Raw genomic sequence first — 27,571 nt, forward strand, 5'->3', positions numbered from 1 at the left:
TTCTTCTTTGGGGGCTCATCCTCAGAGCTGCTGCTGCTGCTGCTGCTGCTGGAGGAGCTCGGATCCGAGTCGAAGTCGGAGGAGGAGGAAGAGCTGCTGGAGGAGGAGGAGGAGGGGGAGGAGGAGGAGGAGAAGCTGCCCTCACTGTCACTGTCCTCGGAGGAGGTAGAGGAGTCCTGGCTGTCAGAGGAGTCGCTGGCTGAGCTGTCACTGCTGCTGCTGCTGCTGGAACTGGTCACACTTTTGGACCTGGGAGAGAACAAAGAGCTGAGCACAGCCCTGCCAGAGCCCATGGCACCGTGTTCTCTGCTCTGCTGTAATTATCCAAAGATCAATTTGTTGCCTTGAAAATTTCCAGGCCTCACCACCTAAGATGAATTCCTGTGCCCTCCCTCCCTTTCCCACTCCTGGATGAGTGGATTTTGGCCATTTGAGCAACGGCAGAGTGGCCCCAGGGCATGACATAGGCCAGCAGGACTGCAGAGAGGGGCAGAGAGGGAAAGCTGGCCAGGATCTCGTTCCCAGCCCTGAGCAGGGGCTTTACTGGCCTGACTGTCCTGTACTACCTGAGCTCTGGGGACAGTGAACCAGGCTCAGTCCCTGCCTCACCACTGCAGCAGGAATTCTGTCAGTTGTGACCAAACTTGTCCAGCGAACACATCCTACAAGCTCCTTCCTGGGCAGTTATTAATAAGGAAAACCAAGAGACTGTAAACAACCTTAAAGCAGGATACCAAGCTCCAGCCTTTTCTTTGAGAAGCAAATATGGCTAATTTGTGCCTGCTCAGAATCAGAAGGAGCAGCTGATCTCCTGGCAAGAGCCCAGGGTGGAGCACGCAGCAGAGCTGGGACACTGTGGTGGGGTCCTGCCACGTTCCTCACCATGGGGCTGCCGAGTCCCTGGGAAGTGCCCGTTCATTGGGTCACCCTGCTGCCAGCAGTTGTTTCGCACTTCCCACTCCACATTAATGTTTCATCTCCGGCATTTCAAATGCTTTGCATTTCGGTAGGAGCGGGGAGCCTGTCTCCCATGGCAACAGTGCCAGGAGTCCAGGACAGGAGAAGGAGCTGAATGGGAGCACAAACTGGAGAGGTTTCTCACCACAGCTCAGCTGATTGCTGTTACTGAAACCCAGTTCTTGCAGTAAATCAATCCCAAGTGTTTGCTCCTCCATTCTGCCACAGCTCACCTCAAATACCACTGGATTTGGAGCCTTTCAGTGGCCAGGGCAGCTCCGGGTGCCCCAGGCAAGACCTTGGTGGAGACTTTCCCTTGTCAGCAGTTTGCCAGGGGACCCTCAGAACACCTATCCTGTTGTTTTCATCCATGGAACTAGTGGGATTCTCAACCCTGCAAGAGGCAGAAGCACCAGCAATCCTGGCCCTTCCTCACTAGGACTTTCAAAATAAGCCAAGGTCTTCTGTGTCTGTTCAAATTAGCTTTAAAGGCACTGATTTAACAGAGAGGGTATTCCCCCCCTCCTGAAATTCATTGGGAATTAGAAATGGACACAAAATAAAAATGAATGATTCCTACTCCTCCATCCCTTACTGTTCTCATCAGTCCACAACACTTGCCCCATGTGACAGAAAAGAGAAGGCACACTCAGGTTAGGGTTAAACTGTGTTTACGTTCTCTTTTCAGGCCAAACTAAGGAAGCACATCCAAAACCCCCGTGCTTCAGAGTTGGTGCATTTCCTCTTCAGGCCGCTGGAACTGGTAAATCTTATTCCCAGGTCTCACTGGGAACTCCTTTTATTTCTAGTTCACACTTACAAGTAGATAGATTGTGCAACAGGGTTGGAAAACCGCTCATACCTGGCCACAGCTTTCTCAGGAACTTCCAGAAGCGATGCCGGTTGTTCCTGGCCTCTGATCCGGTTTGAAGCTTGAAGTAAATACAGGAATCCCAGCAAATATGAATCCTTCCACCGGGTCAATAAGGCATTACTGTGAACAAAAGGGGCAGCCAGCTGGAATCCCCCCTGGGAATCTGTCTGGTCTCACCTTCAGGCAAATACGGCTCGGTATTTGCACTGAAAATGCTTGGAAGCAGAAATCCCAACTTGGAAAAGGAGCCACAAAGGAATAGCAAGATACTTTCCATTTTTTGAAGTGTCAGCTTCTGACACTTCACTCGTCTGTAACAACAGCTCATTTGTAGATCAGCTCTTCCTTTGACTCCAATCCAAAAAAATCTCATGTTCCCTTGAACTGTCCAGTCTCCTTCAAAGACTTAGGTTGATGTTTCTTGCAGTGACTGTGCTGATCCAAGGATCAGCTTTGTCTTCGCTTCCTGCTCATCTGTGTGTCCCTGGTTTGACATTTTGACCGTTTCCTGCAAGTTCTCTCCTCTTTGTGTGGTTTGTGTGTGACTCAGATCATCAACAGCTGCGGTGGCCCCGAGCTGGCCCCGTCTGTCCTCAGCCCACTGCTTTCTAAAGACACCACCGATTTCCTGAGAGGACACCTGACACCCAAAGAGATAAACCTCTGGGATTCCCTGGGGGAGACATGGACCAGATCCAGGTAAGGACAGAGCTGCCATCTCCCCAGGCTCCCCACGCAGACGGGATGCTTGGATTCCCTGATGCTCCTGCTTCTTCTTTCAGGGGATGCCCTGAAAGACACATTCTTCGTGAATGTCACCTCATATTCCCATTTTCTGTCCTAGAGCCGAGTGGCCCCGAGACACGAACATCCCCACCTACATCCCCAAATTCCACAACGGCTGGGAACCACCCACAGAAATCTTCCGTGGAGCTCCCTGGGAAATAGACATTGGACACTTGCAAGAGGAAGGTTAGTCCTGTGTCCCTGTCTCTTCACTCTCCCTCCCCCTTTTCCGGAGAAATGGAGCTGCAGGGGTAGTGGTGGCATGCAACAAGTAGTTGGCTCAAAACTCAGTTGGATCTGGTTGCCCCAGTTAAATACAGAAAGCAAATGAGGCTGGAAAAGGGCAGCAATAATGAGCCTCTCCCAATCCAAGGCAACAGCACCCTACAGCGTAACTGAGCTCCAGGGACACAGGCTTCCCTGGAGAACACCTTGACCAAAATCTGCCAGACCATGACTCATCTACCACTATCCCTCTCCTTTTCTCCGATCAGCTTTCCCCTTTCCTGGTAACACTGACTCCATGTCTGCCTTTCCAGCTCTCCTCAGCCAATGGATATCCTTACTGGAACTCCTCACTCAAGCGTGGCCAGACGGCTGAGCAGACACAGGTCGGGGATGCCTTCAAACAGAACATCACTCCACATGGAAATAGGTGATGGATCCGCACGCCCGGAGCTTTGGCTCCCACCTCGGAACCTCATGAACGCACACGGACACGTACAGTGACACTGGGACGTTTGGGCATCCTGGAGACAACTCCCTGCCACTGTTAATAACCACCAAGGGAAGACAAAGATCAGCTGAGGGGTTATTCCCATAAGCACTGTCTGCTGTTTAACCCCCAGCAGCTCTGCAAGGAAAGGAATCGCAGGTGTTTTCCACCGCAGGAGGCAAAAATATTGACTGACTTCATCAGTCCATCCATAGGTCTTGTTTCCCAACATCAGCCCAGCAAAGTGACCTTAAGGATCAGGTGGCAAAGATGCTGCACTGCGCTTTGGCTCTCCATGTGTGTAGAGATGCTGGAATCATGGAATCACAGAAGGGATTGGGTGGGAAGGGACCTTAAAGATTATCCCGTTCCAACCCCCTGCCATGGCCAGAGACACCTTTCACTATCCCAGGTTGCTTCAAGCTCTGTCCAGCCTGGCCTTGGACACTGCCAGGGATCCAGGGGCAGCCACAGCTTCTCTGGGCAACCTGTGCCAGGGCCTCAGCACCTTCACAGGGAAGGATTTCTTCCCAATATCCCATCTAAACCCACCCTCTGGCAGCGGGAAGCCATTCCTCCTTGTCCTTTCACTCCAGGCTCTTCAAGTCCCTCTCCAGCTCTCTTGGGGCGCCTTTAGGCACTGGAAAAGGCTCTAAGGGCTCTCCAGAGCCTCCTCTTCTCCAGGCTGAACATTCCCAGCCCTCCCAGCCCGCCTGTGTAATGCTCTAGCTCTTGGAGCACTTCCTGGCCCTTCCTGTCTGATATTGCGCTGGTTTATTAAAGGAAATTCTGACTCTTTCTGCTATCTCTGTGTATTTATCTCCAAAGGACTGTGAGTACGGAAGAGTCATCCCCTATGTTCCTCAGCTCTTCTTTGGGGAACTCACCTATAAATGGAACTGCAGAAATGGGGAGGGAGGAAAAGGAAACAGGATGTGAATCGAGCACCTGCATAGTGACCACAGATGTCCACTGCTAGACAGACACTGATGTCAGGCAGATCATGCCCTCCAAATAGTGCTCAGAAAGAGAACAAGTTTGGGATTCCTGAAACTGCTCTGAATTGGATTTGCTTAAACAGATGTCATTAGTAAAAGCAATCAAAGAAAGAGTTTTGATCCCTCTTCCAAGCTGATGCCACTTATCATGTATCTTCCCTGCATTCTTCTAGGGAAGCTGTTTTTGATGTTGTCCTGTCCTTCTTTTTATAAGGGAGCAAAAATACTTTATTAAGTATTACTCTTTCAGTTTTGTTTCCTCTCCTCTTCTGAGATACAGTAAAGTGAACATTCAGCAGAATAGTTTTGTATTTTTTGAACACAATTCTTCTTTTATCCAACTGAGGCTCTTCTGTGATCATGAAAAAACAGAAACTGTTGTGAACTAGAGTTTACACTCATAAGAGGTTGACATGGGTCAGTTCTCCAAGGTTATTCTTAGTTCAACTGCTGTGTAAACTGTTGATGTCACTGACTGGAGGCTGCTCTTCAGGACATTATAGATATGATAATTATATGACAGAAAATGCAACATATAGTTGAATCTGACCTTCAAGTTCACTAGCTTAAAAAAGGAAAAAAATGTCTGTAAGAAATTTGCTGCTTTTCCCATTACTAAGATGTAATAAATGCCTTCAAGTTTATACTCAGTCGACAGCATATACACATGGACAGCAGTGCCCATCCATCTTCAAGCTAGGGTACATTTTAAGTGTCAATGATCACTGCCTCCAGAAAGCATTTTTGAGACAAAACAGGCAAAGTCTTTTGCATATCTAGACAATCATCCAATACTAGGATCTTCACTCCCACATAAACACTTCATGTTTTTCCACAGAGGAATCTGAGATAGATTTTTCTGAGAAATAACAAACCACCAAAAATTAATTAAATGACAAACAAGGGAAAAGCACCACTTCCTCACTCAGCACATTTTCCTTGATTTTCATTAAGCATTCAGATTTACAGATGCTGATATTGCCACAAGAGCAGTTTTTTTCTGGTTTAACTTCCTCTTCCAGTAGAGCAAGCACAGCTGCAAAATGCAAGCTCACTTCTAGGCTCTCTTACACATCACCAGTTTACCACATTCCAACCAGTCACAGCTGTGCAACACCCTGTCAGGGTACTGGGATTACTGCAGTGCCACAGACAGTTTAAGTGAGGCTCATGGAGCTGTACAATTTTAACTATGTTTTATATGTATAATTAAATGATGCATGACATAGAAATAAGCCAGCTGTACTGAAACTGAACAAACTAACTGCTCTGATGCAACAGTTAAGCATCTCATCAGTTCTAAAATGAAACAGGTTTAAAGCAAAAACAATATAGAGAACAGAATGCTTGACACTGTTAAATAGCATGGTCAAAGGATAATTTTTGAACATTAAGGAAATGCACTCACCCAGTCAAATTTTCAAAAGAATTCCTGGCACCAAAATGTTCTCTGTTTGCTTTTTCACCATGTTTTAAGAATGGATCACTCTGGGGGAAGAAAATCCTGTGCGCAAAACACTGCGTGAAACTAAACAATCCTTAAACATGGCTAATTTCCATGTGGAGCTGATGATTTAGCACTGTCATCCTTCAGCAGAGGAGAAAGAACTACCTGTCTTTAGTTTACTTAGGTAAGATGAAAAAAGTGAGGAGCGTGAATTTGATCTTGCTTCAATTTACTTCAGTGGAAAAACTCTTGCCATGACTTCAGTGAGAATGAGACTGCATCTTAATTCATTCTATATGGAGAAAAACAAATCAGCTGAGAATAATGCTTTTGTTTATTAGATGTAAATTACTACCATAGTCGTTTCTAACAGTGCTAAGTAAATCCTGCTTTAAAAGCCAAACGTTGCCTTCAGTCCTGCTTATTCCTCTGTACTGTGTCACAATGCAGGATTCCTGGTCCTCTGACCAAGTCACCGCTGTCACAGTAAGCATGGCTTGCTCTGGGGAATGGCCACATTCCCACACGGGAATGATAGATGTTTGTGGATGTCACTGGTGACAATGTCCAAATCTGGGCTAGGGCATGCCCCCCAGCCAAGAAACTAGGGTGCACACTTTTGTAATATAAATGCATTCACTGAGAACACAGACTACACTTACTAAAATGTCCATGAAAAGCAGCCAAGTAAATCAAATCAATAGGGTTAAATTTGCAATTAGGATTCTCTCTTTCGGCAGGAAAATTTTAGGATAGCCACAAATTGAGAAAAATTTGCTTTTTTTTCTTCTTTTTCTCAGAAGGCAATCAACCTTCTGGTCTGGCTATTCTTTACTTCTCCCTATGAAGTAAAATCTAAAAAGACACACACACGATATTTATGGAAGGACCTCCCAATGAATTAGGAAAAATTATTACTCAGAAGATCAAACAGAAACAAGACTGTCTACACTGTATGAATTAAACATACATGAATTTGGACACTGAGCCTTCCATTCTTTAGTAACAGAACTGATGCTGTCCTGAAAATGACATTAATGAATTAGACTGGTATATGAAAACCTTCTGCATCTGCTCTAGAGGTTGGAATGAGGATGTTAAATGAGGCAGCAGACAACAAGGACGTGCTGCTTAGGGAAGCTGAATATCACTTCTGTGCTTGTGGAGTTCTGCAGTTTGGATGAAGGTCACAGGTTATCTCCAGCTACATGAAAATGAGTGATAAATACACACTGTTGGTCTTAGACTGAAAGCAGTACTGGGCAAAGAGAGTCAAAATATGGAATATTACTCAAAATCATCCCCTGGTTTTCTAAAGATCATAATCTTCTATTAGAAGACAGTTTGTTACCTTCTCCTAATAGTAAAGCTGTAATAGTAAAAGCACCTCAATCTTGTAGAAGTATCTAAGATACACAGAATAAGTAAGGTATATGCAGTGAGAGCACCCTAAAAACATCACAAGAGGAGTGACAATTTCTGGGATAGTAATGACATGAACGAGTATCTAAACGTTAAGTCTGAGTGAATAAGAGAATTTTTCAACTAATGGATCAGGGAAAATGTGAAAGGATGAGATATGTGATTAAAGATCATAGTGTATTCGGTTAACACAGGTGGAAAATATATGACTTTGATTCTGTACTACAACATATTTTAATTGATTTGTGTGTAGTTTTAGTTTTATACATGCACAATTTTTTAGAACACATCTTTAGACTGGGACAAACAATAAAGGAAATCCATTGTATGACTTTACATTGATCCCAACATCACTCACTGGAATATCTTAACATTTCCTGCACAGATTCCCATTCGTTAAGATGACAACCTTGAGAAGAAGGAAACCTGTAACTGCCATTCAGAGAAGGTCTAAAATTTCAATTGCTGTTTGAACACAAAGGAGCTTTGACATGCTGTGGTTTATTGAAGCACTCCTGCAGTTATAGACACATCTTTAACCACCCTACCCTCTCCCTCTTCCTCCATCCACCACTGATTGATGCAACTGGAAGCTTCAGTAACTGCAGAGCAAAGTCCCGCTTACTTCCAGCTCTCCTGGCCCAGCAAATGCTCAGCTCTTCTGGGAAGATGGAGCTATGCCATAAGCACATTGCACCTGAAAGGAGATGAAACCTTCCCTTCAAAGACACATGTGACCAGGTTTTTGGAACTGCCTGATGTGGCCAGTTCTCATCTGTTTTCCATAAAGAAGGAAAAGAGCCCTGTATTCTCCTCTTCATGAGAGTTCAAGTATGAATTCCAAAGAACAGAGATGCCAGGACTTGTCAGTGACATGACTAACAATTTTATGAGAACTGGCAAAACAGTTCATTTCTCCTACATCTTATTCTCAGAAACCTTGGAATTGTTTTGTCTGAAAGATTTGGGGGGAGGAAGGTGGACTTAATTCTCACAACTATATTAAATATTCAGTACATCTGATATTCTGTTGTCAACACGCAAAATATAGTTTAATTATGATAAGCCATACTGGAATCATTTACAATACATAAATGTGAAAAAACAGCATTAAATTATTTCTTGTTCCATGTGGAAAAATATAGACCTTCCAACCCCCCAAGAAAGTAAGACAAGGCACAATAAATTCTGGTAATTCTCTTTCTTCTGACTTTTCAGTTCCATCACAGCTCTCAAAACTAAGATTTATGTGCTGTTTTGCATCTGTATCTGTTGTTGATTTCCCCCCCCTACAGGGATATAGGTGAATAAGTTTGGACAGGAAACGGTATCCCTCAAGCCAAACTGAAAGGTTTATAAAGTTGCTAATAAAAGTTTGGGTCAGGGCCTAAATATCAATCATCTGCTCACTGTCTTTTTAAACGAGCTCAGGCATTTTCCCAACTGTTCCCAGCAGGTCTCTGCCACTATTTTAAACTAAGATTTCAGCCATTTTTTTTCCCCTGTGTTGACCTCACTAATTTTTCTTTCTCCCCCTCTTTACCTGCCAAAGGCATCCATCAGGATTTTGCCAAAGGCTATCTGCTTTTGAAGTTGAGAGGAATTCACTAATCGTGAGTGTCAAATCCACAGTAAATGCCATGGCCATATGGTATATGCTGCTTTTGGGAATTAGCTCAAAAGGCCTAGCTGTGAGAAGGCCGGCTGTATGTCAGGAGGGTTTTACTGCTAACTTTCATAACTCATGTCAGCTCTTTCAGTTTCTGTATGCATTGGCTTCAGGGAGTGCAACTGTTCCCTGAATTTATAAAAATGTTGTCAAGATCCCTTGATCTTGCTTCCTCTGTCTCTCTCGCACAAACACATCCAAACACATTTATATACACAGTGGAATAGCATGCACAGTGGCATGCAAATCTAGCAAAAGAGAAGCTTGTAAATAAATAGCACGTCATTCTGCTTACTCAATACATTTCTCTGGGTGTTAAACTCATGATAAACATATCATAAGCCCCGATGAAGGCTCTACAGCCTGTCCCATCACACCATCCTGAGTGTAACTCTGCAATGCATAGGAAGACATAAGTTTGAAAAACAGAGCAGAAATAGCTCCCCTAAGGGCAAGGTGCTGACATAGCTGAAACATAAGTAACTGGAGAGCATTTGTTTTCACTAAAGAAGGAAGTGTCAGTGACACATCTCTGTGCCTGTGGAGGTGTACTGTACATGCAAAGCAAAAAGAAATCCACCTTCTTTAAAAAATTGGCCATTAATACATAAATATGTCTGTGTTGAAATCCCTCAGACGGTACCATTCTTAACAAGAACTACACACAAGACTAAGAAATTCTGCAGAGAATCACGCTTTTGTGATCCAAAGAGGCAAGGAGAAAGAAAACCACATATGAAGAGTTTAACATACCCACTTAGTGATAGAAAAAGAATTATTACAAAAATAAATGTCAGTCCCCTTGAAACACTTGAGTCAGCGCTCTCAACTTTCTCTGATGCTGTAGGAAGGTGTGAATGTCCTCCATGTGTCACATCATCCGCACCAGCCACACAGGAATGTCTCCAATGCACCTCAGAGCCTTTCAAGGACCACTCCCCTCTAATTTATGTATAGTCTGTTAACATCCTCTTGGAGCAAACAGAAATAATACTTTTAAAAGACATTTCTACTTCAGAAACATGTGCCCCGACACAACAAAAAACCCAGATTTTAATACTGCCCCGAGGCAGAATTCATCCATCTTTAAGGCTTCTATTATGTATTTCCTGGTTAGTAATACAAAAAGAACTGCTGGCAGTATCACATCGAAACCAAAGTGCCAGAATCAGAAAAACTACTGAAAAGTTTACCTTTATAGGAAAGCTTCAGTCTTGGGATATTTTGTTTTGACGTTCCAGTGACTGGAAGGAACAGCATCGCTAAAGACAGCAGGCTGCAGGCATGTGGCACTTGCAAAGCTCTCATTCTGCTCTCCTCTTCTGTATCTTCTTTTGTACTATGGTGAAATATCTCCCCACTTTTCAAACAATCCAAGTTTTATCTGGAAGAAAAAAAGAAAACATCTGTAGATCTGCTTTACTGCATAAGCAACAATTCTGTAAGCAAGCCAGACCTATTTCTAAAGAGCACCTCAGTTAATTTCTTTGCTACGAAAGTATTTTTCCTCTAGTACAAGTAAATATGTTTTGTTTCTTTAATACTAAATTTACACATTTTGACATTGGAAAAATATGTAAACTTTTCAGACACCAATGTCTAGCCTAGCTAACGTTTAAGCACAAATTAAATTAATGCAGTATCCATAAAAAGAACATTTGACATTCAAAAGTGACCATGCAACTTGATAGTTAATACCAGTCCATTGGATATCTTACATGTTTTATAACTCTTTTTGTCTCAGTACAACAGCTATTGTGTGTTTATGCTATGACTAGAATGAACTGTAATGTCTCAGATGCCATGGGGGTACAAGCTGAGTTAACAGTGAGTACTTACCCATCAAAAACTAAACTAAGAAAACTGGAAAGAGCAAGCAGTTGTGTTTAGTTTTAATAGAGAAAAAAGTCAAAGCGGATGATGGATTTAAAAGTGCTTTCAGTATGATATTTCCAGCAGAACAACTGCCTCAACTCATCCACCAAAATGTCCTATAAACTTTAATGAGTGTTTCAGGCTGGGGTCAATAGGCTGATAGGGGATTTTGTTAGCACAGTGTGCAACTAAGCCAGCTTTGCAACACTTTTCACTTAGTAAGAATCATTCATATTCCATAAATCTTGAAGTGTTTTACAACTGAAAGCAATTATCACTGCCCTTATTTTCCCTATGCAAAAACGGAACCATAAAGCTGCAGTGAACCTATTTCCTCAAGGTCACACAGCAAGCACAGTAGTTGAAAAGAAAACAGCAACAGCAGTCCTGCTGTCCTTTGTGCCCAGCTATCAAGGATCCCTTTTGCCCAATAACTCGACTTTTGCACATGAAATTATTTGAAATGGCATCTTGAGTTCTGAAGGCAAAACTTCATGGTTAATAAATCACAGAGATCAGAGTATGAAAATATTTGTGAGACCAGATCCTTCCCCCTGCAAGTGCCCGATGCTAGAGGTCAAGGGAGATGGCTGGTGAAATGACAAATGTCAGTGTTTGAGTAATGCTGTAAAACCAAGGAGTAAGGAAATGTTATGGTTAGTCAAGAGATTAATGGCTCATGATGTGCCATGAAAATTCTTTTCTGAAAGGTACTGGAGCTGCCTGATTAAAAGAGCAATCCTAGTGCCCACATCAGCCAGCACTTGCACAGACACCAAAGGAGAGGTTCCTTGCAAGTCCATGAGAGATGCAGCACAGCTTGTGGCCCCTGAGCCTTTCCACCGGTCTGTTATTTGAACTCCTGCAGCACTGGGTCTTGCAATTCTGTGAGCTACAGCAGCACCCAGAACCAATTCGGCACCTCCTGATACAGGCAGTTCATCCTTCCTGGCATGAAAGGATGGAAACAGAATCCCTTCCGTTCTCTCTGACACAGGAAATCTTTCTCAGATGAAACTTGGGCTTTCTGAGCCTCCAGACTTTCGCTCAATAGCAAAAGACAAGGAAGTGTGCAAGAAGAGCATGATGGTGAAAAAGAGGGAAACAATTCGTAAAATCCCCAAAGCATAATTCCTATTGCAGAACACTAAGCTTCTTCCTTCTCAGTCCCCTCTTCAACACTCATATGCAGTGTCTGAATGCACTACTCTTGGCCAAGTGTGAGTACATGTTCACGAAACGACATGGAGAGAAAACAGACAAACATGAAATGCCTGTTTCATCTTTCTCTTCCCTTTATTACAGTATCAGATCCTAAAGGAACACCCTTACTTCTTCTGTGCCAACACATCTATCTGAGGGTGGACCACGAAGGACTAAAGTGGATTAGACTATCCCAGGGTTAAATCGCCTTGAAGAAATTTATTTAGAGGTGAAAAAGGGGAAAAGAAGGAGAGGGGAGGAGGGGGAAGAATATATGAAGATGAGACACCAGCCCTGTTCATCTTCAGCAGGATGATAGTGACAAACCATACTTCAAAAAGAAGCAATTAAGAGGGAGCCAGTCTCACTGCAAGTATGTTGAGAAGTCACGGCCTGAAGGTCTGGGCCTCAGCCAACAGGGAACTCACCAAAGGATATGGGGCTCATTTTCTTGAGGCAAATTACTGTGAAGAATCAGGACTAAATTTGACTAAAAAAACAGTTGCATCAATGCACTGTCATTTGCTGAATTGATTGAGAATCAGCACCAAACTCGGCCCTTCGGCCATAGCTCACAACCTCACTTTTTCATGTAGGCTTTTTTTGCTAATGGGAACCTTCCTTTTTTCTTGGTTGGGTTTTTTTTTTCCCCTTTCCCCTTTTATTTGAATAATGTCTGTGAAAAACCATTTGCTTTCACGAGGCGGTTAGTTTACACTGGAGGCAGCAGCTCTGTGAGCTCGAGCCAACCCTGTCCTGTCTTTAGATTCATTGCAATCTGGCCACATTGTCACATATATTTTTAGTTTATGATGATCCTCTAATACAATTCCAGCTTCCACACAGAGTCCTTCCAACAGTCTAGCTCAGGTTAATGAACTTCAGGCCACTTCTCTTCTGCAGGAATTTCGAGGCCCAGGGGGTGGCTGTGCCCAAGAGATTTGCCAAAATCCGCTACGATTTCACCGCGCGAAACGCCAGTGAGCTCTCGGTGCTGAAGGATGAAATCCTGGAGGTACGTGACCGCTCCTGGAAAAGGTGTGTCCCCCAGGGGCAGGAGAGAGCTCGGGATAGCAACAAGCACCAACTCCATTTTCCCTGGTGGTATCTCAGCAGTGACACAAAGCTTTGCTCAAACCCAAAGCTGGAGCAGGCTGCCTGTGCTGTGTCGTGTCATTTCCTCAGCTCAAAGACATCGGTCCCATTTTAACCACAGTGAGGAGGGAGGACAACAACTCGCTCTAGAGCCCTGCTCATCCCCCGCTGGGTCGGTTCCTTATCACCACTTCCTCCTCCACGAGGATTTGTTTTCTCTGAAAAGCACCTTTCTCATAACCTTTCTCTTACTGCAGCACTGTTGGCAGCTGGACAAGGTGGGACGTGACTTGGGCTGACACTGATCTGTGACCTGAGGAAAAGGTTTCTCTGCAAAATGTGGCTTTTTATTTATTTAATTATTTATTTTAATGCAAAAAGACATCAGAAACTCAGTCATTAGGAAAAAAAGGTCTGGAGAAACAGGGACATTATGTAGGAACTATGAGTTCTTCAGCACGCAGAGGTGCTCTCCTGTTCATCCTTACGATACATTCTGATGCTTTCCAGGAGAAGTTTCAGTCCTGGATTGCATCTGAGAGCAACAGATCTGATTAGAGCTCCTGGCCTCAGTGATGTCCTTCTGGCAACTTCACCTTTTGGATGGTTCGGCCCCACTATATCCTGGTTGTTTATGCCTGAAATCCCATTTTCCCACAGCAGATTTATTTTTGTCCCTCTCTCAGGTGTTGGAAGATAATAAGCAGTGGTGGAAGTTGCTCAACCGGAGTGGGCAGGCCGGTTATGTTCCGTACAATATCCTGGATGTGGTGAAACTGGAAGAGCTCAAACAGGTCTGTAGTCAGGTAATACCTGACTGGTATCAGCTGCAGGGCACAATCTGCCTCTGGGAATAATGTTGTCATTAGACCTCCCTGATTTCTTAGGATACTATGCACCAATCAGGACAGACCTTCAGAAGTAGACAAAGCCAGGAGATTCCTGAGTCTCCTATGATAAAATTCACATTTTGCTACGATCGTCTTCCCAAATAAGGCCTATCCTTCCTATTTGTGCACCAGCCTCCTGCTTTCCATATTTTTCCACATCAAGATTTTTCTTGGGGGTTAAATTAAAGATGGACACTTCCCTCAGCCAGTTCAGTTCAGCACCAGGAACACGTTACTGGAGTGGAGGCAGATGGAAACACCATCTAAGTGAGAATTAACTGAATACTGCAACTTGCACTGCAGAAATGTGGAGCTGGAGTGTTCTAAACACCCTAGGGAAGCATGGAATTGCTTCCCCATTTTGGTATTGCAGCGTTTGGGCAAAGCCTAAGGCGGCCCAGCAGGCTTCTGGATAAATCCCTGCTAGTTTAATCAAAACGTCAAAAAACTTTCCAGTCCGCTCCAGGCCCTTGGCAGTGGTCCCGCTTCACATCCCAGCTACGGAGCAGTGAGGCTCTGCCTTCCAATGAGATCGAACACGTTTGGCACAACTAGGAATTCCCTTGCGCAAACTTCAGACTTTGCTTTGGGTTCTTCATTCCCAGAAATTAACTTCTTCCATGCAGCTCCACCTGAGGTCTCCCCAGCCCCACATCAGCACAAGGAGAACACGGCAGTTTGTCCCTCCGTGGGTGTGAGGCAGAAAGCTTAAGAAAATTAAAAACGACCAAAAAAAATTCTTACTTTTCTTTCCCTTTCTAACCAGTCTAACCAGAGGTACAAAGGAGACCTGAGCCCCAGGGGCCATGGCCCATCCAGCCCAACCCACAAGCTGCCTGCCAGCTACGCCGGGGATAAGTGGGGCACTGAGATGTTGTCGCGCCACTCTGCACAGGACGCCAAAGAACGCACGTGTGTGTCCCACTCTGGGCTCCCCTGGGTTTGGGCGCTCGGGGGACCAGACCTGCCCAAGGGGCTCCCCTGCACCTTTTACTGATCACAGCAATGCAGCAGCACTGTGTCTGGAGGCCATTCCAGGCAGGACAAGAGCCAAGAGAGCAGCCCTGGGGCTTGTGACACCGCCGGGGCTCTCGGGCGGCCCGGGCCGAGCAGGGCAATAAGTGATCACCCCATGCCTCCTTCCTCCAGTTCTAACTTCCTCCTCCTCCTCCCAAGGAGAGAGTTTCCTTTCTCTTCCAAAATGTTTAAGTGTGTCTAAGGAACAGCTCAGGTCAATCCCTTTCTCTCACTTCCTTTTGCTCATCTCCCGGCACACACACAGTGCCCGCCTGGCCGCTTCCTTCATGTGGTTCCACAGAATTCCCGGCCAAACAGGAGATCCGCATCACTCCCTCACCCTGCACGTGCTGTGGGGCTCACAGAGCAGGAGAGAGATCTGGGGCCCTGCTCACCTCACCCCTTATCCCACCCTGTCCACTCCTGGAAGCAGGAGCCCTTCTGGGACGACAGGAAGCCCCACCATACAAGGACACAAATCTGTTCGTATCACTGAGTTATTCTCCACAGTCTTCAGGAGTTTCATGGGGAAAGCGATACTGGATGAAGAGTCACTGGAGTTTTCACAGAAGCACAGGATGCCCTGGGCTGGAAGGGACCTTCAAGCTCATCCCATCATGAGTGTGTTGCTCATTCCCAGTTTGTGCTTCCTGCCGCTTCTGTTCTGTTGCGGAGCAAAACCTGGAGCTCTGCGATCAGCAAATTAGTGACTAGAAGCAGCAGAGAGGACTGAAAAGGTCTCAATTCCAAACCTCCAATTGTAGATTCTCACAGAACTGTGCTTCCACATCAGGCAACAGCCAAGGGGTGATGGGAGCAAAATAAATGGCAACACAGGGGCACAGGAAAATGGGAATCACTTTTCTGGGCTGAATTTAAATAAGAATGTTGAGCCACATCCCCATCTGCCTTACAGTTTCCCCACAAACATTTAATGGCATTTTTGACTGAAGACTTGCTTTCATTCCCTACTTGTTTCTACAGAACTTATTCACCAAACGGATGAGCTGAACGACGAGCTGCTAAAGAAGATCACAAACAATAAAATTCAGCCTCCCCACAGGAATTTCAAAGTGGAAAAGCCTCAGCAAGTTTTCGTGCCCCTCACCTTTGAATCCAGCACTGAAGAAGTCAAAGCCTGGCTGGAGGCCAAGTCATTCAGCAAAGAGTAAGATTTGCCCTATTGCCACGTGCAATGCTCGTCCTTCCCTGGAGAAGGAGCGGGGGAGGCCACCGGCACCATCTCACCTGGGACAAGCCACTTGGATTTACTTACAGAGCCTGTGTTGCAAATTAGATTTCAACCCTGTTCAATCCAGGCTCTATAACCAGAATGTTCAGAGCCCAAAGTCACTCCCTTTCTCTGGTATAAATATTTTCTTGGAGATAAACAGTTAACTAACTAAATCCAAGGCCTGAAATGCTACTGGAATTGCAGCTGCCACCTTGGAACAGCCCCAGGGCCCCGTGATATGGTCCCACTGCAGCTCCTGGCCTCCCATCTCCAACTCCTCACCTCTGGCACGAGGCCATGTGCAGCACAATCGTCACCTCCCTACTTTGTGTCTCCCCAGGACCGTGGAACACCTGGGCATCCTCACCGGAGCTCAGCTCTTCTCCCTCAACAGAGAGGAGCTGAAGAAGGTGTGCGGTGATGAGGGAAACAGAGTCTACAGCAAGATCACAGTGGAGAAAAACCAGCTGGAGGTAAGCATTTTTCTGGATAATTCCTGCTGGAATGGGGGCTGTACCAGCAGCGTCAGATAGCTCATTAAACAGGCATTTTAAAAAATACAATTGTGGGGAAAAAAAATGCAACCAAACCTACACCAGCAATAAAACACACGTAAAAATTCCGAAGTGTCTTTTGAGCAAATCTGTAAGATCCCCCTGTTTCCACTAATTAATCTGCTTTTTACTGATATCACTTATCTCTTTGAAACTAGCTCTACTTTTACAGCATTAATTAAATACTGTCACTTAACTGCAGCTTGAAGTTCAAATCCAAACTGCCTGTTTTGTTTCCATTCCAGAAAAGCAGAGGGGAGTCGGAGCTCCAAGAAATCACGAAGCGCCGCCAGGAAAGGATTGATTCTGCAAATTAAAGTCTCTCTGCTTTATTTCAGCTCTTAGCCCTAAGTAGTGCAGAAAAAAAGGGAATGAAAGCAATGATTCCTGGCCCAGGCCAGATGCAGCAGAGCTCCCCTTGGGGTCCAGCTGCCATCAGAGTGACAATTCCTTGAACACTGTTGGGAAGGGTTGACAATAAGACCATGTCCCACTGGGAAAGGTGTTTTAATTTTGCATGAAGTATTTTTTTTATAACTATATATTTTATACTGAAATTTTCCGTGCATGCGATCAGAGCAGGATTCACACGGGGCTGGATGTACAAGGGCTGGCTTCAAGCAAAAAAAGACCCCCAAAGCTTTTCTCCAAGGGCTGTCCCCTGCTCCCCACTCTCCCCTGGCAGAGCAGGCGTGGCACACAGCACAAGAGAGGCCAGCCTCAAGGCTTGGAGCCTGGACCAGAGGAATAAGGCTTTAGAACCCTGCAATGGTTTGGGTATAAGGAAAGGACATTAAAGCTCATCCCATTCCACCCCCCTGCCATGGGCAGGAATGCCTGTCACAAGCCCAAGTTGTTCCAAATCTTGTCCAACCTGGCCTCGGACACTTCCAGGAATGGTGAGTCATGACCTCTCTGGGCAACCTAACCCTTTCTATTTCCATTTCCATTTCCTCCTCAGTGCAGGTGTCCCCTGCAGCCCACGAGCACAGGGCCGGTGACAACTGCCTGTCCTTGTCCTGTCCCCCTGTGCCCCCTCGTTGGACAAGGCTAGAATGGCAACACACATTCCCGAAGTCTGGCTGCTTCCTTAAATCCATGGACCAGCTAGTGCTATCTCTGAACAGCTGAAATGAGCTTTCAGTGCCTAGAAATGAGCAGGAGTGACAAACAAAGGGATTTGAATCTGGAAATAGGTGAGTTCCACCCGCCCACCGCTGCTGATGCAGAGGCTGGGGCTCGGGGCAGCTGTGCAGCCCTTCCCTGGGGCACGGATCCTGCACTGGAATGTTGCGGTGGTGTTGCCAAACCGGGCCTCAAACCAGGAGAAGATAAGCCCTGACCGTTTGCTCCCGACCCAGGCACACCCACAGCCCTTCCCAGGGTGTTGGTCACTTGTCCCCATCTTCACATTTTCACTGCAAAAAGTCAGCTGAAATGATTCCCAAAGAGCTGAAACCCCAAAGCACACTGGGAAAGGCAGGTTTAACACAAATTAAATGGCCACAAGAAAAAAACCCCTCTAATTTAGCACAGGGTGTTGCTCTTTACTTCCCGTTTTCCTTCATAAAGTTATGTGCATTTGTATATAGCAATCTGTAAATAGGGGTGAGGAAAATCCCTCTCCCTAGAAGCAGAATTAAGTGATTATGCTTCCAAAATTTACTCACCATTTCAAAACTCAAGCAAGCAGCGTAGTTCCTGTCCACAGCAAGTTTGGCACATTGCATTTCTAGCTCTGTTTGACTGACAGACCAATCTGATTGCAAAGCAGTGAAGCACACAGAGCTCCAGAGCTGCCCACAGCCCAGGGACAGCTGGGTTTTCTCTCTCAGCACATGCTGAGTCTTCGTCCAAATTTGTGCCTGTCATTGCACATTTAATGGAAAAAGCTTTAAAACAGCATCTGGGGAGCTCATGTCTAAAACTGAGAACACCAGTGCACCTTAGTTTTGGCTTCATTCTTAAGCGTCTCCAATGGATAATCTGTTTTCTTCATTTGAAACAGGACACTGCTCTCACCAGCAGAATTAGGGTGCAGGCAGGGGAGGATCCTGGGTTTAGTCACAGCCCTGCTAGGATCTGAGAAGGGCACTCACCTTGTCAGGGAGGGATGAAGAGGACAATCCTCCTGAGAAGCCCTGGCTCCGGATTAGGGTGGAGATGGGAGGCAGGATGGCAAGCACGGGAGGCGAAAAAGTTTCTAAAATGAAAATAAAAACGAATGTTGAGCTAGGAAACACACCATCTTCTAGTCCTGGGGTGTAGAGGAAAGCAAATCACAGGGAATTACGGTTATCTGGGATTTTAACAGGAGTGTACATGACAGCTCTGTAAAGCCGGGAGCCACAGGAGCACTTCCTAAAACAAATAGCTCAGTAGACCTTATTGCAGAGGCCACTTTTACAAATTTCCACGCGACTGAGCTGTGCATCTGTTCTGTTTGTACTGCCTGCAGACACTGCTATAAAGTACTGTACATTGATGTAACTGAGCGAAGGAGACAATGATATAACCATGCACTGTACAAGATTTATTAAAATAGTTAAGTTATAACTCCATCTCCGTCTCTTTCACTGGGTTTTCATAATGCTTTGTCACTGAGAGTCTCAGAAACTCAGCAGAATGTCTGAAACCACACATTTCCTTTTGGGTTTGGGGACTGACATTCAACAGGAAGGATGTTACGGCCTGGATAGCTGTGTCTTAAGAATAGGGGCAAAGCATGAGAAGGCTGCACAAAAGCACATTCTTGCCTCTCTGGAAGGGGAACGACTGTGGCAGCTGTCCCAAGTGGAACCATACAGAAAGAGGGAACAGCATAACCCCATGACTAGGAGCCTGTTACACGGATTCTCCAACATTTCCAGCCAAGAGCCATCCTGTTTCCAGAAGCAAAAGTTTGTCTTCTCTTTTCCTTAACAATTAAATTACCCAGCTGAAATAACTGGTAATTCCTTCTGTAGATGTTTTGGAGAGTACAATTTCCAAGTGGGCCCACACTAACAAGATCACCTCTTTTACAGCCTAAATAAAGTTCAGGCGAACCACGAGCCCAAAACACCTGCCTTACTGGGCCGAGGGCTCTCTCAGCGCCTGGAGCTGCACTCGATAAACCATTTCGAACCTTGCCACAACGGCGGGGAAGGGAGCCCAGAGCGCTCAGCTCCTGCAGCGGGGCACCACCGACGCGGCCCCGAGCCTTCCCTCACGGCCGCCTCCCTCAGGGGCTGCCCGCCGCCACCTTGCGGCACCGGCCGCGCCCGGGCCCCGCGCGGCCACGAGGGACGGGTGGCTCAGGGGCGGGTCGGGCGCCGTACCGGCCGCGGGGAAGACTGCCGGGGGTTCTGGCGACACGGAGACTCCGGGGACAGGAGGTTCCGGGCCCGAGAGATCTCGGGGCCAGGAGACTCCCCCGATACGCTCCGTCGGGGACGATGGCGGCGTCACGGTCGCCAAGGCGAACCCCCGCCCGGCCCTCACGAACCAGCCAATCAGAATCGCTCTCCCTCCCGCGGCCTCGTCCGTCTCCTGTCCGCGCTCCTGATTGGCCGCTGCCGCCCAGCCAGGCTGGGATTGGCGGCGGGCGGCGGGAGCGCGCGGGCCGGTGGTCTTCGGGCACGTACCGTCCCTCCTGGGCGCGCGAGTCCCCCGGAGCCGCGGACGTGTCGGTGTCCCCCGTGAAGCGGCAGAAGGTGGAGTCGGCGCTGGACCAGCTCAAGCACCACACCACGGTGGTGGCCGACACCGGGGACTTCAACGGTGAGAAGCGGCATGAGGGGATCCTGTCTCCGCAGCTTCTGCTTAGCCCCCTCTCCCGCCCCTCTTCACGGAGAGTGGGCGAGCCCGGCCGAAGGGGCGCGCGCTGCGGGGACCGACCCACCCTGGGGCCGGAGGGGGGGCGAGCGGGACGGCGCTGGGTCTCCATCCCAGGGCAGACCCCGCCGTGATTTCTCCCAGTTTGCCCTCGAGTGTGCCCTGACCACTCCGTTCAGCTCTGTGTGCTGTCAAGGAGAAGTGCCAGACTGAAGCCAGGCTCTGCTGCTCTAATTAATTTTGGGTTTTCTTCCAGTGGGCTGTCTAGATCTGGGACTTGTTTGGGGTTTTTCAGACTCACGCTTGGACGGGGCTTGGAGCAGCCTGGCCCAGTGGAAGCGAGTGGAACTGGATGAGCTTCAAGACTCCTTCCAACCCAAACCATTCCAGGATTCCATGATATGCTTAAAAACTGATTTGGGGTTGGAGAGAAAGAAGGGAAATGATGCTTTTTATTTGTTTCACTTGAGCTGTACATTGATCTTTTCCCTTTTTGCATTTCCAGGATGCAGAAAGTGAGAAGGAACTTGAGGAGATGTGCTTGGTCCAAGAGAAATAATTTTGAAAAAACTCATCTCACTGGATACTGCAGCAACAGTAAAATCCCAAATGGATTTCATGATCCTGACAATTCTGAGTGCACTTCAGGGATAAGGCACAAGATCTTACAGAAAAACAGACGCAGCAGCACACATCCAGGAAAACATCTTGGAATTAATGGCATAAAATCGTGGTTTATTTTCCTGCATCTGTTTGATTTTAGGATCCCTAAAAATGTTACATTCCTAGCATCAGGGGTCAGGGGGTAATTTAGAGGTAGTTGGTGATAAATATTTTTGGTTATATGTAGGGCAGATATTTATGCCTTACAGAGTTATGTAATATAAATATGTATTATATATTAGGGCATATAGCTATCTATTTATATATAACCTATTTTTTATGTGTGCCCAGATATAGTTTATATCAGACACTGTGCCTGTCTGAAGGCCTTGCTACTGCGCTCCTAACTCATTCCTGAGGAAAACATCAGGCAAAAGTTGTTAGGTTTAACTGGTTCCTCTTTTCCTTAATAATTATTTTACTCAGTTGGAATAACTGAGAACAGCTGTTAGAGATGTGCAGTTCCCAGTGGGCCCAAGGCACTTTTTTGCACAACGCAGAGTGGCGTTTAAGGTATTCAGTAGTCAGAGAAGTGAGGATTAGGATTTTGAATGCTCTTGGACAACAAGGCTGGCCAGAGATCCCTCCTAACTCACTGTGGGACAGCAAAAACCCCACAGCCAAGGGTAACCAGGGATTGTGGGGATGGAGAATTTAATGGCATCAGGGGGCAGCAGTGCCAGTTCAACTGATAAAAAAGTAAATCCACGACTGCTCTAGAGGAGTATTGTTCCTGGACGTGTATAAATACAGGGACACCTCTTTACTCTCAACTGAGGGAGGTTTGTGGTTGTGGTGCCAGTTTACCCTTGAGAGTTCCAGGCTTTATTTCAGCTCCCCTAGCCCGGCCTGATGTGCAGCAGTGGTGCGAGGGCCGGAGCCGTTCGCTGGCTCTGGGAACGCAGATGCCATCATGGCCCAGTGGGGGGGGGAGCTTAGGCTGTGGTGGCAACCTCAGAAAGGGATCAGATGGCTCCTGGAACTGCCCAGAGTGCAGGAAGGGAGGGGGAACTGAACTGCTCCCACAGACCCCTGCTGGGCTATGGTTCTGGGCCAGGCCCATCAGAAAAGTGGCAGCATCAGTGGCACCTCAGTTGTTACTGTCCTTGGAGCTCTCAGGATCAGGATGAAATCATGTTCATGCACTACTGGGAAAGCAGGGAGCAGGATCAGTGCTCTAACTCTCTACACTCTCTCTCCAGGAGTGCCTTGGGTCATGGCAATTTCATGTGGGGAATAGTTTCCTGTGTCTGCCTGGGCAGCTGCAGTTATTGCACAGGCATTCAGGGCTGACAGTTCCCTGCAGGGAGAGCTCAGCACATGTGCCCAGAGGCAATCCCAGCATCTGCAAGAAAGAAAGAAGCAGCAAAAGGTGATTGCTTCTCTTTCAAAGTTATTTCAAGTGCTCACACCCAAACCCACCTTTGCTCTTGATTCTGGCCAGGTAGGTGCATGGTGAGCAGTGGGCACAGGTCATGTCATCCATGCTGGTGTGAGTGATGCTTTCTGGGGGAAAGCAGCTGATCTCCAAAGTTCCCTTCCTGCCCCATGCCTGATCTGCACAGGAGAAAACCTCTTCCAGGAAGGGATTGTGCTTCCTCTAATGCCATTTGCCCAGTCTGTTCCATGGGGATATTGCCAGTCTGGGGCAGCAGAGGCACACGCAGCTCTCAGCACTCTCTGCTCCAAGCACAGCTCTGGGCTCCTTTGCACACTGCCTCTGCCATGGGGGTTTTCTCCAGGAGAAGCCAAGGAATTGCTCATGGAAGGGTGCAGATTAAGTTATCCCAAAGGGAAGCAAAGAATAAATATCTCATTTTTCCATCAAAATGCTCATGCTCTTTCCTACAGATTATTTCAAGTTTTTCCCACAAGCTTTGCCCTACCCATCATCCCATTTTTACCCCAAAAAGTAATTTTCTCTGTCCTCCAGAATGTCTCAGTGTCTATCCCCAAAATTTTCACTGTGTCTCTGCAAGTGACTACCTCAGTTTACCTCATGCTGTTCATTCTCTTCCCTGGGGATTGCTTCAGATTTTCCCTCCAAGCTGTCCCTGTCTGTGCACTTCTGATTTCTTCTTTTTTACAAGAAAGTATTCATTCACTACTCTGGAGATTAGCTCCAGTTTTACCCCCCCAAAATTGCCCTAACATTCACTAGTCATTGCCTGATTTTTACCTCACTATGTTCATTCTCTCCCCCTAGAGATAACCTCAGGTTTTACCCCCAGTATTTTCCCTACCTGCCCACTAACTATTTACTCTTTTTGACCTATAAATATTCTCTTTCTATCCTGGAGATTTCATCAAGTTTTACCCTGAAATATTTCACTATCTTTCCAGTACTGTCTCACTTTACCTCAGGATGTACGCTCTCCCTGCCACACATCACCCCAGCTTTCACCTCCAAAATTATTGCTACTTGTCCACTACTTATTACCTGATATTCACCTCAGTATGTCCATTCTCTGCCCAACAGGTCATTTTAATTTCTACCCCCCAAAACTTTGCCAACCTGTCACCTAGTGACTGCCTCAGTTTACCTCAAAAATGTTGTCTCCCCTAGAGATTACCTCAGACTTGACCCCCACATTTTTTCCCTGTCTGCAAGTTACTACCTCCATTTAACTTCAGTATGTTCATTCTCTGGACTACAGACTCAAGTTTACTCTCAATCTCCCTGCCTCTCCAACACTGATTACTTCCTTTTTACCTCAAAAGATTCATTTATTTTCTACCATGGAGGTTACATCAAGTTTCACCCCCAGAATTTACTAATACTTCCACAACTGATTCACTCAGTTTACCTCAACAAGTGTTCATTCCCTCACCTAGAGGTGACCTTGTATTTTACCCCCAAAGGTTTCCCTACCTGTGCACAACTGATTGCTATAGTTTACTTCAAAATCTTCATGCTCTCCATTACAGGTCACCTCAAGTTCACTTCAAAAGTTTTCCCTACCATTTCCATTAGTGATTATCTCAATTTTTACCTCCAATAAGTCATTCTCTACCTACAGACACTGGATAGTAAATCATACAAAGATCTAAAACATTGCACAAGAAACAGCAGAAAGTTTTCCATGAATAACACAAGTTCCTTTTTTCCCCTCCTCCGCCTAGGACTGCTACCAGGAGACAGGAGAGCTGCTATCAACACTCAAACCTCCCAAGCGTTGCTATTGCTCAGAGAGCTGCGCTGGCACTGAGCTACTCCCATGCGCCTGCAGGGCTCTGGGGAGGGGGAAGACGACCTCCCACTCCTGCCTGGAGAAATTTCAATGCCCTAAAAAGTCATTTCCCTTCTCTCTCTCTGACCCACGGCCAAAGCAGCTGTGTAGAACAACATGGACTACTCATGGAAGGGATGATTCAGTTGTGGGAAAAACGCTAAAGAAGGCCTATCACCCCAAATTTCAGGGTGAAAACACACTGCTTGTTAACAGGAGCACACAAACTCATTTAAACCAGAGAGCAAACTGCACACCAGGAAAAGAGCTGAAAGATAGGCCCTGCCTTGATTGATAATTCCAAAGGAAATTCCCCACAGATCATAGGCAATTACCTATAATTTTACCTCCCTAATCACTGGATTTCTGACTTGGGTTGCTGTGGAAGTGTTTCACAGATGCCTTGAGGGGTCAGGGGCTTGGCTGGATTCTTTGTGGTTAGTCCTGACAGGCCCAGGCCAAACCCACCCACCTGCATCGCTGCTCCACCCCAAATTTGCATGAAATACTGAGAACAGGTTATAAATACTCCCCTTCTCTGTCCTTCCTGACACATCCATGGAGCAAATGTACTCTATCCATTGTTCCCAAGAGCACCTCTCCAGCCCAAATCCCAGTTTTCACCAACACAAACCAAACAGACCTAAGACAATTATTCCATCAGTGCCTGCAATTCTCAGCTCCCTGTTCCCTGCCACTCACACAGCAATCTCACCTCAGCCCAGAGACTCCCTGTCCCCAAAGGGAAACACAACCTGATAGGGCACAGCTCTGGCACCACATTTCCCCTTGTTCCTGAAAAGCCCTAGGTAAATCCAGTCCCTCAGACCTTGCATCCCTGAACACCAGGAGAGCTGGAGTTTTACCCAGATCCCAGTGCCCTGCACGGCTGCGCTGACACGAGCACAGGCCGATCGCTCCGCCCAGCACCATCCCTCATTTTCTTCCCACGGCTCCCCAAGTGTCCCCAAACCACCCCAGCGTGTCTGTGCCGGGGCCAGGGCCTGCCCCGACCAGAGGCTGTCACCCAGCCTTGCACCTGCTCCCACCCCTGGGAGAGCTGGGAATGCACTGAGAGCTCGGCTCCCCAGTCCTCAGACACACAAATAATGCCCAACCTGCCCCTCTGGGCACAGCCAAACACCACAACTCCATCATCCCCAAGGAACTCTGGCAGTCGCCTCTTCACCTCTGCCCTTTTCCAAAGGACACAGGTAGGACTGGGCTGTCAGAAATGGTATTCCCTAGGCAGTTCATCCCAGCACAAAGGAGAAGAGGAACCCTGTGTCCCTCTGACTGACCCCACAGCATGGGCAGGACCAGCTGGGTTCTTCATATTCTAAATTTTAAAATGAACTGAAGAACCTGAAAGGCAAAAAACAACACACATATAAGGTTAGAGCCAGTCAACACACACAGACAGACACACTCTCAGACACCCCTTCTTCAGCTTACACACTGACTGCAGCCCTTACTAGAAACACTCCCCCCTAAAGAAGATGCTTTAACATCTTCTTCCATCTGCTGCTCCTTGATGTGGAACAGTAGATCCTGGGAAAATTGGTAGCATCAGTGACCATAGGGATCAAAATTTGCCTTAGGGACCTGCAAGACAGCATGAGGCAGTCTGCAAAGTAGCTGACAGCTAGGAGTTATCCCCACACCAGCCCCATAAACTTTCTACCCAAAAGCCCATAGACAGGAGAGGAGAGTTCTAAAACTGTTCAAACTAGCCATGACTGAATGTGCCAGGGCAGGGCAGCTCCAAGCATAAGTGGCACATGGATACACAGTGCATCAAATATAGGCAAAGATGACATGAAGACTTGAGATAACGCTTCAGAAGATAAATTTTTGAGACCAGGATGCTTTGAGGCGACAGAAGCTACAAAACTACTGCAGTGAGGAGGGTCTAGTACACTTCATACAGAAGTCCAAGGGAACGGCACATGAAAAAAAAGATACTACCAAAACTGAGAAGGAAGATGGATAGGAACACCTTGTGTACTTCTTCTGGTCTCAAAAAGCAAAACCATAAAGATGCCAGAATAAGCCCGATCCAGGAAAGTATGCAAGTGCTCCTGCTGCCAATATGGCCCATAACGATGCCTGTAAAGCACTGAGACATCACAAAGCCCTATGACACTGAAGACAACGGACACAGACCACATAACATAGACACAAACTGAAACTGCCCAGCAGTTTTACCTGATGGACCCCAGATTGCTAGTGCAAGATAAGCCAGAGGCTGATGACGCCAAAGGAAAGAAGGCTCTACGGCAGTAGTACGTGACAGTGAAAGGTAAACTCCTTATGAGAAGTTAGTGCCAAAGCTGGTAAGAGGATGCTCAAGAAGTGCAGTAGGCCTAGAGAAGGAGGCAACAACTGCCAGCTGATACAAAGGGATCCCTAGAGAAGGATTCTGCTGCCAAAGGCTGAAGTGACATCACAAAACATGACCGACCCACAAATGGCCAAGATGCAAGATGTCCACGTGCTTGCTATGCTCAAAAGTGCTCAAAAGCATGGCTACACTGAAGAGTAGGCAAAATTTAGACCATGGCAATCGTGCCAGACCCGAAGGCAGGCTCCTCGGGTGAAAAGATGGACAATGACATCGAGACTCAAAATCCAATGATGCAAAGCTCACAAGAACATGGAGATGGGTTGGAGCTGCCCGGCCCGGCAAAGGCTCGAGTGATGCTGAAGAGAAACCCTCTCTCCCTTCACCTCCAAGGGGCCTGGCCCACTACAGCCCTCTCCTCTCAGCTAACTTCAAATTGCCTCCTGTGATTCCAAAGGTTTTTGCCTTCTCCCAGCCAACAGTCCCCACACTTAGCTCTCTGAAGACCAGCAGACGAAATCCATCCTCAACAGAAAAGAATGCTTCAGCACCGTGGATGTCAATACATGGCCCACAGCCCACTTGGGTGGCTGCAAAAGATGGAGAATAATGACAAAATTCAGACTGTGATGACATGTCCCAGAAGTGACCCCTTGCACAATGCCTCTCTCCCTCATAACTGCTGAGGCTCATCGCTCACCAGCCGTTTCCAAACTTAGGCTCTGCACCTACTTGTGGTACCTAAGACAACAAAACAGAAACTGCGACTATTGCCCTCCAGA

The 27,571-nt window shown here is 46.7% G+C and overlaps 1 pseudogene across 1 annotated transcript in view; it reads left to right on the forward strand.

Annotated features, from left to right (window-relative positions):
• Positions 1–12,820: 12,820 nt before the first annotated feature.
• The window catches only part of LOC309585667 (epidermal growth factor receptor kinase substrate 8-like protein 2), a 64,989-nt pseudogene continuing 50,238 nt past the window's right edge, over positions 12,821–27,571 (forward strand). The window contains exons 1-5 of the transcript in view: positions 12,821–12,961; positions 13,728–13,847; positions 14,698–14,845; positions 15,933–16,116; positions 16,523–16,655. The product of the transcript in view is annotated as an epidermal growth factor receptor kinase substrate 8-like protein 2 (transcript). The remainder of the gene's footprint in view (positions 12,962–13,727; positions 13,848–14,697; positions 14,846–15,932; positions 16,117–16,522; positions 16,656–27,571) is intronic.

Source organism: Coloeus monedula (assembly GCF_965178545.1).
Source record: "Coloeus monedula genome assembly, contig: HAP1_SCAFFOLD_103, whole genome shotgun sequence".
Lineage (NCBI taxonomy): Eukaryota > Metazoa > Chordata > Aves > Passeriformes > Corvidae > Coloeus > Coloeus monedula.